At 43.7% G+C, this 16,542-nt stretch overlaps 1 pseudogene; it reads left to right on the top strand.

Annotated features, from left to right (window-relative positions):
* The first annotated feature begins 1,526 nt into the window (after window positions 1-1,526).
* On the top strand, window positions 1,527-16,101 carry LOC115169161 (uridine-cytidine kinase-like 1; annotated as a pseudogene).
* The last annotated feature ends 441 nt before the right edge of the window (window positions 16,102-16,542 follow it).

The following is a 16,542-nucleotide window of genomic DNA, read 5'->3' as shown; positions in this document are numbered from 1 at the left end:
CAAAGTAGCCACCCTTTGCTTTAATGACAGCTTTGCACACTGTTGGAATTTTCTCAACCAGCTTCATGAGGTAGTCACCTGGAATGCATTTAAATTAACAGGTGTGACTTGTTAAAAGTTAATTTGTGGAATTTCTTTCCTTCTTAATGCATTTGAGCCAATCAGTTGTGTTGTGACAAGGTAGGGTTGGTATACAGAAGACAGCCCTATTTGGTTAAAAAACCAAGTCCCTATTATGGCAAGAACAGCTCAAATAAGCAAAGAGAAATGACAGTCCATCATTACTTTAAGACATGAAGGTCAGTCAATCCGGAAAATGATAATTAAGAACTTTGAAAGTTTCTTCTAGTTCAGTCGCAAAAGCCATGAAGCACTATGATGGAACTGGCTCTCATGCGGACCACCACAGGAAAGGAAGACCCAGAGTTACCTCTGCTGCAGAGGATACGTTCATTAGAGTTACCAGCCTCAGAAATTGCAGCCCAAATAAATTAGTTCAGGTAACAGATACATAATAATAAATAGTTCAGGTAACAGATACCTCTCAACATCAACTGTTCAGAGGAGACTGTGTGAATCAGGCCTTCATGGTCGAATTGCTGCAAAGAAACCACTACTAAAGGACACCAATAATAAGAAGAGACTTGCTTGGGCCAAGAAACACAAGCAATAGACCAGTGGAAATCTGTCCTTAGGTCTGATGAGTCCAAATTTGAGATTTTTGGTTCCAAACGTTGTGTCTTTTTTTGACACAGAGTAGGTATGGTTCCCACCGTGAAGCATGGAGGAGGTGGTGTGATGGTGCTTTGCTGGTGACACTGTCAATGACTTATTTAGAATTCAAGTCACACTTAACCAGCATGGCTACCACAGCATTCTGCAGCGATACGCCATCCCATCTGGTTTGCGCTTAGTGGGACTATCATTTGTTTTTCAACAGGACAATGATTCAACACACCTCCAGGCTGTGTAAGGGCTATTTGACCAAGAAGGAGAGAGATGATGTGTTACATCAGATGACCTGGCCTCCACAATTACCCGACCTCAACCCAATTGAGATGGTTTGGGATGAGTTGGACAGCAGAGTGAAGGAAAAGAAGCCAACAAATGCTCAGCATATGTTGGAATTTCTTCAAGACTGTTGGAAAATCATTCCAGGTGAAGCTGGTTGAGAGAATGCCAAGAGTGTGCAAAGCTGTCATCAAGGGAAAGTGTGGCTACTTTGAAGAATCTCAAATATAAAATACATTTTGATTTGTTTACCGTTTTTGGTTACTACATGGTTCCACATCTGTTATTTCATAGTTTTGATGTCTTCACTATTATTCTACAATGTAGAAAATAGTAAAAATATATAAAACCCTTGAATGAGTAGGTGTTCTAAAACTTTTGACTGGTACTGTACACTCTCACACACTCAGACCTTCAGGAGTTCCACTTAAATCAAATGTTGACTTAGTCCCCAAAACCATTATAATTGTACACACTTAATATCATCACTGTCTAATGTCACTTCCTCTTCCTGTATGTTTCATATCCTGGAAGGAGGAGGCAACATGGTAGCCATAGACCAGATCGTACAGCACGTATAGAGGATGTAAGAGTTCCTCCCTGCACTCTCTGTATACTTCTCCAGCTTGACTGCCCTACATTTAACCAGAGTAGGACCATTTGACAAACCGGTACTAGCTCCACTGCCTCCTCTAGTGGAACAATAAAGCATTTTCTCTAAAAGTGTTTCATGATTTCCTGAGAAAGATTAAACAAAATTAAGTATTAACATGTTGAGCATGACCAGGGGCTTATTCAAATAAATGGCAGTTTTCAATTCATCTTCTAAAGTTGACCAAATTTAAATGGAATTGCTTCCATCCCTCATTACCAACGAAGGCATGTGTTGTTGTTGTGTTACCTATTTGACATGGTACTATTGGCCTTGCTCCACCTCACTGCACACGGACCACTCTACTCCTCCCTTCATCCCTCTATCACACACAGCGCGAGCTCAGCGTCAGGTAGAGTAACACAACTGTTTACTGTACCGCCGAAGCCCACCCACACACACAACCGATTTAGTACCTAAATCATTAACACAGGGTCAGGTATTGTTATCTGTTCCCAGATGTGGTATACTTCGAAGCTACGGGATATTAGTATTCCATTACAAATAGCATTATCAATAGTAACTGGCGTATCAACACATGTGACACTTCATTCGCTATTGAGCATACAGTACAAAAACAGCTATGAGTGAGCAGAACTTTGAGACACAATCTGCCCTTTGACATCAGACATGCCACACATCAGTTGTGTGTTTGACAGTTGAGTGAAGATGAATGCAGTTCTAGGTGCAGCAGGCAGCTGATTGGAGGATGTTGGTTTTCCCTCTACCTTAAATACTTGATGGCTCCAACACACACTGCATTCTGTGTCTAAAAATAATCTACTGAGACATCCTTACTGACCCCTCCTCTCAGCCCCAGAGAGAGACAGAGAGCTATTGTCACAAATCTCAAACCGCAGAAAAGGTTTCTGTATCTACTACAAAAGGCTGAGTTTTTCCATTGAGTTTGTCGGCCCCAGCAGATGAGAGAGAGAGGAAGTGCGTTTGGTATCTCTCTTTAGACACAGGATGTATTGGGGTCTCTATTGAGTCTTACCTCTGTGCTTTACCTCTGTATTGTAGAGACACAATGAAGGTGTGACAGCCACCACCAATGTGAGAGCAGCCTGTGTGTACACACAACACACAATGGTGCAACCACTGACTGAATTACTGTAACATTGTTACTGAATAGACTAACGTGGTTGAACTATTATTTGTAAATTGATCAAAAATATTATTTGGCAATTTTACATGGGAAATTTTGTCTTGGTCTGAGGAATTGTGAGGATTGCTCACAGCGGGTTCAGCAGTCAAACACATCATTGTCTCACATAATCATACCATTATACATCCCTTTATTTACCGTATGTTGTCTGTTTGTTTTTATTTTCTTCCTCTTTTCTGTTGTTGTTGTCGTCGTTGTCATTCTGCCTCTGTCGCTATGTCTCGTTGTGTTTTGTCCAAACCATCTACTCTCCATAGAGGAAATTTCGCTGGGATATGTGTGATTGATTTGCATATGATTTCTCTGCGTTTGCATTTTTTTAAAGTTCGATATCTAATAGGAGTTTTTATTTATTTTTATGAAACTGTATCACAGCTTGTTTTTTGTAGCTTAAGAGTGGGGTTTTAATGTAATATCACTCAACTCAAAGCTTGCATGACCTCAATTCTAATCTTTGGCAAGACCAGAACAAATTGTGCTGTATGTTTTGAAGTCAGATTCTAGCCAAAGACCAGGCCAGGTCTGGGCTAAGCCCTCTAAATACTAACAATTTTTCTTGAAATCAGCCTGTGTGTGGATTTGAATTGAGAAGTTAGGCTTTCTTTGTGTGTGTGTGTGTGTGTGTGTGAATCACATAGGATTATAACAACACAAAGAGAACAATTTAAGAGAAAATCAGTGTGCTTGGGCCACCATTAGTAGCAAAGGATATTTGATCCAAAGTTTCCTGACTAGTTTCAGTTGAAATGATTGCTCATTGATCTATGTTGAATGAATTACCCTTTCAGCTGTAGAATCCAACTGAATTTGAACCAAAACTGTAGCTAAGAATCATCAAACGTTCTCGGTGATTGTCTCTTGAAGCTGTTGTATATTCCACACAAGGCAGACACTACCTTAGATGTTCAGTGCTGCTAACTGACCTGGATCTATCTGCTCTTCCTATTTTAATCTGGTGTGTTTCAATGTGTGTTTTCTAGAATCCTACCTAGCCACTAATCAATATTAACACCAGTGTGATGATACTGTTTAAAAGTATGTGTGTGTGTGTGTGTGTGTGTGTGTGTGTGTGTGTGTGTGTGTGTGTGTGTGTGTGTGTGTGTGTGTGTGTGTGTGTGTGTGTGTGTGTGTGTGTGTGTGTGTGAGAGCTGGTGTTTTTCAAGCCTGTGACTGGATGTATGCAACCTACCACCCATTCCAGTGCTCTCAGGCCATCAGACTGTTAAACAGCAATCACTAACACAGAGAGGCTGCTGCCTACATACAGACTTGAAATCATTGGCCACTTTAAATGGATCATTAGTCACTTTAATAATGCCACTTTAATAATTCCACTTTAATAATGTTTACATATCTTGCATTACTCATCTCATATGTGTATACTGTATTTTATTTCATGTATTGCATCTTGTCTATGCCGCTCTGTCATTGCTCATTCATATATTTATATATATTCTTATCCCATTCCTTTACTTAGATTTGTGTGTTAGGTAGTTGTTGTGGAATTGTTAGATTACATGTTAGATATTGCTGCACTGTCGGGAACTAGAAGCACAAGCATTTCACTACACTCGCAATAACGTCTACTAACCATTGGGTATGTGACCAATAACGTCTGCTAACCATGGGTATGTGACCAATAACATCTGCTAACCATGGGTATGTGACCAATAACATCTGCTAACCATGGGTATGTGACCAATAACGTCTGCTAACCATGGGTATGTGACCAATAACGTCTGCTAACCATGGGTATGTGACCAATAACATCTGCTAACCATGGGTATGTGACCAATAACATCTGCTAACCATGGGTATGTGACCAATAACGTCTGCTAACCATGGGTATGTGACCAATAACGTCTGCTAACCATGGGTATGTGACCAATAACGTCTGCTAACCATGGGTATGTGACCAATAACGTCTGCTAACCATGTGTATGTGACCAATAACATCTGCTAACCATGTGTATGTGACCAATAACATCTGCTAACCATGGGTATGTGACCAATAACGTCTGCTAACCATGGGTATGTGACCAATAACATCTGCTAACCATGGGTATGTGACCAATAACATCTGCTAACCATGGGTATGTGACCAATAACGTCTGCTAACCATGGGTATGTGACCAATAACGTCTGCTAACCATGGGTATGTGACCAATAACGTCTGCTAACCATGGGTATGTGACCAATAACGTCTGCTAACCATGGGTATGTGACCAATAATGTCTGCTAACCATGGGTATGTGACCAATAACATCTGCTAACCATGGGTATGTGACCAATAACGTCTGCTAACCATGGGTATGTGACCAATAACGTCTGCTAACCATGGGTATGTGACCAATAACGTCTGCTAACCATGGGTATGTGACCAATAACGTCTGCTAACCATGGGTATGTGACCAATAACGTCTGCTAACCATGGGTATGTGACCAATAACGTCTGCTAACCATGGGTATGTGACCAATAACGTCTGCTAACCATGGGTATGTGACCAATAACATCTGCTAACCATGGGTATGTGACCAATAACGTCTGCTAACCATGGGTATGTGACCAATAACATCTGCTAACCATGGGTATGTGACCAATAACGTCTGCTAACCATGGGTATGTGACCAATAACATCTGCTAACCATGGGTATGTGACCAATAACGTCTGCTAACCATGGGTATGTGACCAATAACATCTGCTAACCATGGGTATGTGACCAATAACGTCTGCTAACCATGGGTATGTGACCAATAACATCTGCTAACCATGGGTATGTGACCAATAACGTCTGCTAACCATGGGTATGTGACCAATAACGTCTGCTAACCATGGGTATGTGACCAATAACATCTGCTAACCATGGGTATGTGACCAATAACGTCTGCTAACCATGGGTATGTGACCAATAACGTCTGCTAACCATGGGTATGTGACCAATAACATCTGCTAACCATGGGTATGTGACCAATAACGTCTGCTAACCATGGGTATGTGACCAATAACATCTGCTAACCATGGGTATGTGACCAATAACGTCTGCTAACCATGGGTATGCGACCAATAACATCTGCTAACCATGGGTATGTGACCAATAACATCTGCTAACCATGGGTATGTGACCAATAACGTCTGCTAACCATGGGTATGTGACCAATAACGTCTGCTAACCATGGGTATGTGACCAATAACATCTGCTAACCATGGGTATGTGACCAATAACGTCTGCTAACCATGGGTATGTGACCAATAACGTCTGCTAACCATGGGTATGTGACCAATAACGTCTGCTAACCATGGGTATGCGACCAATAACATTGATTTGACTTACGTCCTTCCTCCCTTTCTCTCCCTGGTTGCTATGGTTACACGGCAGCCCTTGACTCCGCCCACCAGGTCCAGACCCTGAGTGTTCTGGGAGTACACCTTAGGTCAGGGGCATGCACACCATCGTCAGGTACAATACACACTACACACTACATTTGCTGTTATTCTGGCAGCACTTTTTGACGTGACTGTAAGTTAGCCGTAGCTGGCTAGCAAGCAAGCAAAGGATAAGAACGTTGCCAGCCAGTATGGTAATGGAACATTTAGACCGAACGGCTGGGCCGCGTCTCTAGCAACCGAACCGATAGAACGAACAACCAGCCAGCTTAGGTAGAAACCCTAGATTTGTGCCGGGACTATATCAAGTGGAAAGATGAAATAGTTTGAAAAAATAATGTTTTCAATGAAAATATATTATTTGAATATGTTGGTAACCCGTTGTATAAAAGTGATAATGCCGTCGAAGCCGGTGTTAGGAGGATATATTGGCACGCTTTGCCGGCCCTTGACTTTGTCTTGAGCCTAACAACACCATGCCAATACGTCCTCCAAACACCGGATTCGACGGCATTATCACTTAAATGCCCCAGGTCAGTAGCATGCACACCATCACCAGGTACAGTACACTGGAGCCATATATTAAGAGATTTTGGTTTTAGAACGGATACCACGTTAGCTGGTATCTATTCTCAAAATGTTGGTGAAGTAACAATACGAGACCGCCTCCTCCTTATGAAATGAGCCGCCGTTAGCAAGAAAAGCAGAGCAGCGAATTAAACCAGCATTTCATAGAGTAGTATTTGGGATAATAATGTATATCCAAGTCGGTACTGTGTTGTGGTGTTAACAAATTCCCTATCTGCTTTTACTGGACATCGTCATAGGTTTTGAAAATGATCAGAGGTCAATGCCCCAGGTCAATGGCATTCACACCATCACCAGATACCAGCAATAATCACTGTACTACTCATTACTGTACTACTCAGTATAACGACTCACTGACATAGAGTCAGATCATGACACAGGCAGGTCAATGAGATGCATGTAGAAAACATGAACTTCCACAATGTGGGTTGATGTGACTACATGGTCCATAGGGTCTCTGTTTATCTGACTGACCCCTAACTGTCCTACTTCGTCTGCCCAGAAACAAAGAGACGAGCAGGGATGAATTTATCCTCTACTCTAAGAGACTGATGTGTCTGCTGATTGAAAGAGCTCTCTCCTTCCTCCCCTCACAGGTATGTATGTGTGTGAGAGAGAGAGAGAGAGAGAGAGAGAGAGAGAGAGAGAGAGAGAGAGAGAGAGAGAGAGAGAGAGAGAGAGAGAGAGAGAGAGAGAGAGAGAGAGAGAGAGAAAGAGAGAAAGAGAGAGAGAGCGGGGGCGGGGGAGATGGAAACAGAGTGTAAGAGATGGAAAGACAGCATTAGAGGTCAAGATTGAGAGATGTGAGAGAGAGAGAAAAAGAAGAGAGAGAGCGGAAGGAAGAGAGAGACTGGTCTCTGGAGCATGGAAACTGTCAATCCACCGCAGTGGAAAGTTCTCACAAACCAAAAAGACACACACATACAGCAACTGCACAAACACAGCACCTAACTTGAATCGCACAGCAACTACATTGTGCTAAAGTATGGTGTGTATGTACCACCTACTAGAGCTATAGGTGTTAGAGTAAATAAGTGTTTTATTGACCGAGTTCACCACTGACCATCAATTTGATGTAGTTTAGTGTGGCCAACTGAAAACGCACCATGGGTTTGTTGTCTTCAGATCTGTACACACATCTGAGCTCATCCTCCCTCTCTCTCTCTCTCTGTCCACAGAGACAGACAGTTTAGACACCACAGGGACCATGAAGGCAGAACTTTCCATGGGAAGAGGGTTAGTACAGATTTCTTTATTTCTCTTCCTGTCTCTAACTTTCTCCTACCCATTCACTTGTTTCCCCTCTCTCCAGTTCAGTCATCTAGTTCCCTCTGAACAGAAAATCTCTTTATCATCTAAATTAGCTCCCTATAACCAGGTTTCCATCCAACCTTTTTATGCGAGTAAAGTATGTCGGATAAAAAATGTATGACAGGCCAAATGTCCAGAAAACAAAATACGCTAGACAAGGAGCCATCTTTTTGTGTCGGTAAAATGAATAATGCGAGAAATGTCGGTGGAAATACTTTTATGCGCAAATATTGATATAATAACAATCATACTGAAGTAAAGTTGGAGTCGCGAGGTTGACATGTTCGTGTGGTCCTCCCACTACGACTAGTCAGGAAACCATGCAGTTTATTAGGCTACAGAAGAAATAAGTGATGAACTTCACAGGGTGGTGAAAATGCAAGGTGATGAGCTTGATGCTCCTTTCCAATAAATATTGGTCTTCTTCGGGTGACATGAGCATCGATGCTTGGCTGCTGTTTGACAAATATAAATAATATCGCTCTTTTGCTCATAATAATGTCATCATGTAGGCTACACAGTACGCATGCTTTAGCAAACAGCGAGCAGATACTGCATATTGATGGTGTCACGACTTCGGCCGAAGTTTTGTCAGGTTGGCACGCTTCTGGCTGGTGTGCGCCGGGTTTTGTTTTGTACCCGTGCTTTGTGGCAGCCGGTACTTTGTACTTGGTTGTGTGTACTTTGTGCCGCCTCACTTGTTTTTTGGGCATTTGCTTTTGTGACGCGGTTGCGTTATATTCAATATTGCCTTAGTAAAGTGCTTTGTCCACTCATCTCTGCTCTCCTGCGCCTGACTTCCATGCACCAGCTACACCCACCGTTTGACAGAATTTCACACCCACAATATGGAGTCAGCAGGAGCAGGTATAGGGGTCGAGGAGCGCGTCCGGGAGCACGCGGCAATGCTCCACCATCTCGGCACCGCCATGGACCGCGTCGTCCAAACCATGGACCGCTGGGAGAGACAGGGAGTTCCTCCTGCGCCTCCACCAGCACAACCACGGTCTCCACTACTCGCCCCCCCTGCACCCGGTCCCAGTGGGATTCGTCTCGCCCTTCCCGGGAGTACGATGGGACGGCTGCACGCTGCCAGGGATTCCTGTTGCAGATGGATCTATACCTGGCAACCGTCCACCCGGCTCCATCGGGCCGTGATAAGGTGTCCACCCTCGTCTCGTGCCTCTTGGGGAAAGCCCTGGAGTGGGCCAAAGCCATGTGGGGAGAAGAAGATGCGGTGCTGGACCATTGAGGGTTTCAGTCTTTGACCACCCGCCCGAGGGTAGAGCAGCGGGTGAACGTCTCTTCCATCTGAGGCAGGGGACGAGGAGCGCCCAGGAGTTCGCGATGGACTTTCGAACCCTGCTTTTGGTGAGAAGTATCTTTTTTTTTTAAATGTTTTTATATATAAATGAAATCTTGTTTCTCATTTAATTTTATTGAAGAAATGTCCACCCATGTTCTATTAAAGCGGGATGGAACGACAGGGCCCTGATCAACCACTATCGCCGCAGTTTGTGGCCGCAGAGGTCACACTGCCGGTCGGTGCCGGGTTGGTTCCTCTGGGGGTCGAGGCAGCAGGCAGGGCACTCTGGCACCACCCCAGGTGAGCCGGCACCATTCTCACCCAGAACGTGTTGCACACGTTTTTGTATGTTACTTTTCCTGAGTTTTCCTCACATTCCCAGCATAAGGCGCTAATCGATACAGGCGCGGTTGGGAATTTTATAGACAGATCATTCGCCCATAGTTTAGGGATCCCCATTGTTCCAGTGGCTATGCCCTTCCCAGTTCACGCCTTAGACAGTCGACCATTAGGGTCAGGGTTGATTAGGGAGACCACCGCTCCTCTGGGCATGGTGACGCATGGGGGTCACAAGCAGAGAATCAGTCTCTTCCTCATTGACTCTCCTGCATTTCCCGTGGTGCTAGGCCTACCCTGGTCAGCTTGTTATGACCTCACTGTTTCATGGCAATGGAGGGCTCTCACGGGGTGGTTGCGAGAGTGCTCGGGGAGGTGTTTAGGGGTTTCTGTTGGTGCTACTATGGTGGAAAGTCCAGACCAGGTCTCCACCGTGCGCATTCCCCCCGAATATTCTGACTTGGCTCTCGCCTTCTCTAAAGAGAGGGTGACTCAATTACCACCTCATCGTAGGGGGGATTGTGCAACAAATCTCCTGGTAGATGCCGCACTTCCCAGGAGTCAGGTGTATCCTCTGTCACAGGCGGAGACGTTGGCTATGGAAACATATGTCTCCGAATCCCTGCATCAGGGGTACATTCGGTCCTCCACTTCACCCGCCTCCTCGAGTTTATTTTTTTGTGAAGGAGAAGGAGGGAGGTCTGCGCCCGTGTATTGACTATCGAGGCCTAAACCATATCACTGTGAGGTACAGTTACCTGCTACCTCTTATAGCCACAGCGATTGAGTCCATCCACGGGGCGCGCTTCTTTACCAAACAAGATCTCAGGAGCGCTCAAAACCTGGTGCGTATCCGGGAGGGAGAATAGTGGCAGATGGCGTTTAGTACTACCTCAGGGCATAATGAGTACCTTGTCATGCCGTACGGGTTGATGAATGTTCCATCAGTCTTCCAAGCCTTTGTAGATGAGATTTTCAGGGACCTGCACGGGCAGGGTGTAGTGGTGTATATTGACAACATTCTGATATACTACGCTGCACGCGCCGAGCATGTGTCCCTGGTGCGCAGGGTGCTTGGTCGACTGTTGGAGCGTGACCTGTATGTCAAGGCTGAGAAATGCCTGTTCTTCCAACAGTCTGTCTCCTTCCATTCTGGAGATGGAAAGTGACCGCATTTCAGCCGTGCATAATTGGCCGACTCCCACCACGGTAAAGGAAGTGCAGTGGTTTCTAGGGTTTGCCAATTACTACCAGAGGTTTATCTGAAGTTTTGGTCAGGTAGCGGCTCCCATTACCTCACTGCTGAAGGGGGGACCAGTGCGTTTGACAGTTGGCTAGAGCGCATGTGCCAATACTGGAATGGGCACATGAGAAAACATGATGGCAACCCATTCATTTAACCGCAAACTGTATTTTGATGTGCACTACGTCATAGACTACCTTTTATCTGCAACAAGTCAATTTGATGGGAATATCTCTGGTGGGAAAATGCGCATATTGTTTTTATGCAGATGTTTTATGCAGGTGTTTTTTATTATTAGGTGTGAACGCAATCCTGTTTATTTGTCAGCCAGTGTTGTCATAATGAACAGTATAGTATTGCTATCTTGTACATGTTCTTGTTCTTAAATGTATTTACTGTACTCAGTTGTCAGTCAGTGTGTTAATACAGTTGAAGTCGGAGGTTTACACACACTTAGGTTGGAGTCATTAAAACTCGTTTTTCAACCACTCCACACATTTCTTGTTAACAGACTATAGTTTAATGAACAAATTAACCAGACTTGTGGAGGTCTACCATTTTTTTCTGAGGTCTTGGCTGATTTCTTTTGATTTCCCCATGATGTCAAGCAAAGAGGCACTGAGTTTGAAGGTAGGCCTTGAAATCCATCCACAGGTACACCTCCAATTGACTCAAATGATGTCGATTAGCCTATCAGAAGCTTCAAAAGCCATTACATCATTTCTGACATCAATTTTCTAAGCTGTTTAAAGGCACAGTCAACTTAGTCTATGTAAACTTCTGTCCCACTGGAACTGTCATACAGTGAATTAGAAGTGAAATAATCTGTCTGTAAACAATTGTTGGAAAAATTACTTGTGTTATGCACAAAGTAGATGTCCTAACCAACTTGCCAAAACTATAGTTTGTTAACAAGAAATTTGTGGAGTGGTTGAAAATGAGTTTTAATGACTACAACCTAAGTGTATGTAAACTTCCGACTTCAACTGTACATCTCTCCTGGTTTTCCGTAGATCACAGGAGTGTCCATCCTGCAAGCGGGAGAGACCATGGAGCCAGCGCTCCAGGCGGTGTGTAAAGATGTCCGCATCGGGAAGATCCTCATCCAGACCAACCAGGACACAGGAGAACCAGAGGTATGAAGAAGATCCTCATCCAGACCAACCAGGACACAGGAGAACCAGAGGTATGAAGAAGATCCTCATCCAGACCAACCAGGACACAGGAGAACCAGAGGTATGAATCTTACTCCCAGCTGCACTATCTGCGTCTGCCTAAGAACATCAGTGAGGACCATGTGATTCTGATGGACTGCACCGTGTCAACAGGAGCTGCTTCCATGATGGCCGTACGAGTCCTCCTGGTGGGTGAACACATTAGGGGTATACTTTATTTTACTCTGTGCTATTTACCTGGTATTAACTGTCATAGAACAATGGTAATTATTAAGGTGACGTCCTATGTTGAACATAATAAACGGCTCTCTATCCACCGGATGTGTACCAAACTCACTAAAAGTGGCAGTAATAAAGCCTCTCTTGAGAAAGCCAAACATTGAGCCAGAAAATATAAAAAAACTATCGGCCTATATCGAATCTCCCATTCCTCTCAAAAATGTTAGAAAAAGCTCTTGCGCAGCAACTCACTGCCTTCCTGAAGACAAACAATGTATACGAAATGCTTCAGTCTGGAATTAGACCCCATCATAACACTGAGACTGCACTTGTGAAGGTGGTAAATGACCTTTTAATGGCGTCAGACCGAGGCTCTGCATCTGTCCTCGTGCTCCTAGACCTTAGTGCTGCTTTTGATACCATCGATCACCACATTCTTTTGGAGAGATTGGAAACCCAAGTTGGTCTACACGGACAAGTTCAGGCCTGGTTTAGATCTTATCTGACGGCAAGATATCAGTTTGTCTCTGTGAATGGTTTGTCCTCTGACAAATCAACTGTAAAATGCGGTGTTCCTCAAGGTTCTGTTTTAGGACCACTATTGTTTTCACTATATATTTTACCTCTTGGGGATGTCTTTCGAAAACATAATGTTAACTTTCACTGCTATGCGGATGACACACCGCTGTACATTTCAATGAGGCATGATGAAGCCCCAAAATTTCCCTCGCTGGAAGCCTGTGTTTCAGACAAGGAAGTGGATGGCTGCAAACGTTCTACTTTTAAACTCGGACAAAACAGAGATGCTTGTTCTAGGTCCCAAGAAACAAAGAGATCTTCTGTTGAATCTGACAATTAATCTAGATGGTTGTACAGTCGTCTCAAATAAAACTGTGAAGGACCTCAGCATTACTCTGGACCCTGATCTCACTTTTGACGAACGTATCAAGATTGTTTCAAGGACAGCTTTTTTCCATCTACGTAACATTGCAAAAATACAACATTTTCTGTCCAAAAATTGATGCAGAAAAATTAATCCATGCTTTTGTTACTTCTAGGTTAGAGTACTGCAATGCTCTACTTTCTGGCTACCCGGATAAAGCACTAAATAAACTTCAGTTAGTGCTAAATATGGCTGCTAGAATCCTGACTAGAACCAAAAAAATGGCTTCCTGTTAAGGCAAGGGCTGATTTCAAGGTTTTACTGATAACCTACAAAGCATTACATGGGTTTGCTCCTACCTATCTTTCTGATTTGGTCCTGGCATACATACCTACACGTACGCTACGGTCACAAGACGCAGGCCTCCTAATTGTCTCTAAAATTTCTAAGCAAACAGCTGGAGGCAGGGCTTTCTCCTATAGAGCTCAATTTTTATGGAATGGTCTGCCTGCCCATGTGAGAGACGCAGACTCGGTCTCAACCTTTAAGTCTTTATTAAAGACTCATCTCTTCAGTAGGTCCTATGATTGAGTGTAGACTGGCCCAGGAGTATGAAGGTGAACGGAAAGGCACTGGAGCAACGAACCACCCTTGCTGTTTCTGCCAAGCCAGTTCCCCTCTCTCCACTGGGATTCTCTGCCTCTAACCCTATTACAGGGGCTGAGTCACTGGCTTACTAGTGCTCTTCCACGTCGTCCCTAGGAGGGGTGCGTCACTTGAGTGGGTTGAGTCACTGACGTGGTCTTCCTGTCTGGGTTGGCGCCCCCCTTGGGTTGTGCCGTGGCGGAGATCTTTGTGGGCTATACTCGGCCTTGTCTCAGGATGGTAAGTTGGTGGTTGTGCTTTGGCAAAGTGGGTGGGGTTATATCCTGCCTGTTTGGCCCTGTCCGGGGGTATCATTGGATGGGGCCACAGTGTCTCCTGACCCCTCCTCTCTCAGCCTCCAGTATTTATGCTGCAGTAGTTTGTGTCGGGGGCTAGGGTCAGTTTGTTATATCTGGAGTATTTCTCCTGTCTTATCCGGTGTCTTGTGTGAATTTAAGTATGCTCTCTCTAATTCTCTTTCTTTCTTTCTTTCTCTCTCGGAGGACCTGAGCCCTAGGACCATGCCTCAGGACTACCTGGCATGATGACTCCTTGTTGTCCCCAGTCCACCTGGCCGTGCTGCTGCTCCAGTTTCAACTGTTCTGCCTGCGGCTATGGAACCCTGACCTGTTCACTGTGATTACTATTATTTGACCATGCTGGTCATTTATGAACATTTGAACATCTTGGCCATGTTCTGTTATAGTCTCCACCCGGCACAGCCAGAAGAGGACTGGCCACCCCTCATATCCTGGTTCCTCTCTAGGTTCCTTCCTAGGTTTTGGCCTTTCTAGGGAGTTTTTCCTAGCCACCATGCTTCTACACCTGCATTGCTTGCTGTTTGGGGTTTTAGGCTGGGTTTCTGTACAGCACTTTGAAAAATCAGCTGATGTAAGAAGGGCTACATAAATAAATTTGATTTTAAATTTGATTTTGATCTGTCTGTCTGTCCTGTCCTGTCCTGTCCAGGAGGATAAAATCTTGCTGGTGTCTCTGTTGCTGGCAAAGTTAGGGGTTCATTCTGTGGCCTACCCCTTCACTCAGGTCAAAATCATCACCGGCATAGGTGAGAGACATAGTTTTAGTGTGTGTGTGTGTGTGCGCACGTGCGCCACTGGACAGCTACGTGCACCCCCTCATTTTGGGGACCCAAGAGGACACCCTGGAATACTAGAGCTCCTTGAATTTCACTGAGCAAGAGAAAATGACATTATATACATTCATAGAGTATGTTTTATGTTTCTAGTTTTTTTTATGACAATGTAGTTGTGGACGGTTGTAATATAAAATGTAATCTTTTTGTAATGAGAATGTTGGTTTGGTAAAATGTTTATGTTTGTCGGCTTTTTGGAGGTTTTCAGCAAGTCTGATGTTTTGAAGAATGTATGTACCTTGCCTTAAGCATTTTAACCTGTTGACGACACCACTGTATATGAATTTAAAGTTAATAGCTTAGTTAACCTTTCAGAAAGCAAGCCATAGAAACACACAGACATAGTGTTAATTCTCTCTGTTCACAGAAACACACAGTCATAGTGTTAATTCTCTCTGTTCATGGAAACACACAGCCATAGTGTTCATTCTCTCTGTTCATAGAAACTGCTTTCTTTGAAGGACCACTTCATCAGTAAAGTGTGTAGGCGTAACTATTTTCTTTGACTCTCCCATTCTCTGCTTTGTAGCTACTGGCCAAACCACAGTGTTGTAGCATGTTAGTACTTGGTCCTCTTTTTACAATGAGGCTTTGTTTTGATCTGTGGACATGCATCTCCCTCACCTAAAGTACATGCCCTTGCTAAGGCTAGCAGAGACACATGCTTTCCTGCTGAGTCGCTAGCCATCTTTATACACACTGCTTGTATAGAAAAACAGACTGCTACAAACTGGTTATGTTCAATGTATAAGAACATGCAATCCCACAACATGCACATGCAACCCAGTATGAATGGACACACTCAATTACAAATGGTATTTTGTCAAAAGGAGATGTGTGAGTCTCTTTGCGTTAGTCTTTTGTTTTTACAACGCTCGACAGAATTGATTGTACAACCACAAATGGCTACAGATAATCATCTTAAACACCAGGGTTGAGAGCCTTCACTTGTGATAAGACAGTACAGGGCTAAGGATGTCATATATAGTATTGTTGCCTAAATACAGTGCCTTCAGAAATATTCATACCGCTTCACTTGTGTTACAGCCTGAATTCAAAATGGATTAAATATACTTTTCTCTCACCCATCTACACACAGTACCCTATAACGACAAAGTAAAAACACAGTTTAAGAAATGTTTGCACATTTATTGAAAATTATGTACAGAAATATCTCATTTACATACACTACCGTTCAAAAGTTTGGGGTCACTTAGAAATGTCCTTGTTTTCCATGAAACATAATTTTTCAACTCATATGAAATGATTAATAGGAAATATAGTCAAGACGTTGACAAGGTTATAAATAATAATTGTGTCCTTCAAATTTTGCTTTCGACAAAGAATCCTCCATTTGCAGCAATTACAGCCTTGCAGACCTTTGGCAGTCTAGTTGTCAATTTGTTGAGGTAATCTGAAGAGATTTCACCCCATGCTTCCTGAAGCACCTCCCACAAGTTGGATTG

The sequence above is a fragment of the Salmo trutta genome, chromosome 31, assembly GCF_901001165.1.
Source record: "Salmo trutta chromosome 31, fSalTru1.1, whole genome shotgun sequence".
Classification (NCBI taxonomy): domain Eukaryota; kingdom Metazoa; phylum Chordata; class Actinopteri; order Salmoniformes; family Salmonidae; genus Salmo; species Salmo trutta.
This window is presented reverse-complemented; position numbering and strand designations above follow the sequence as displayed.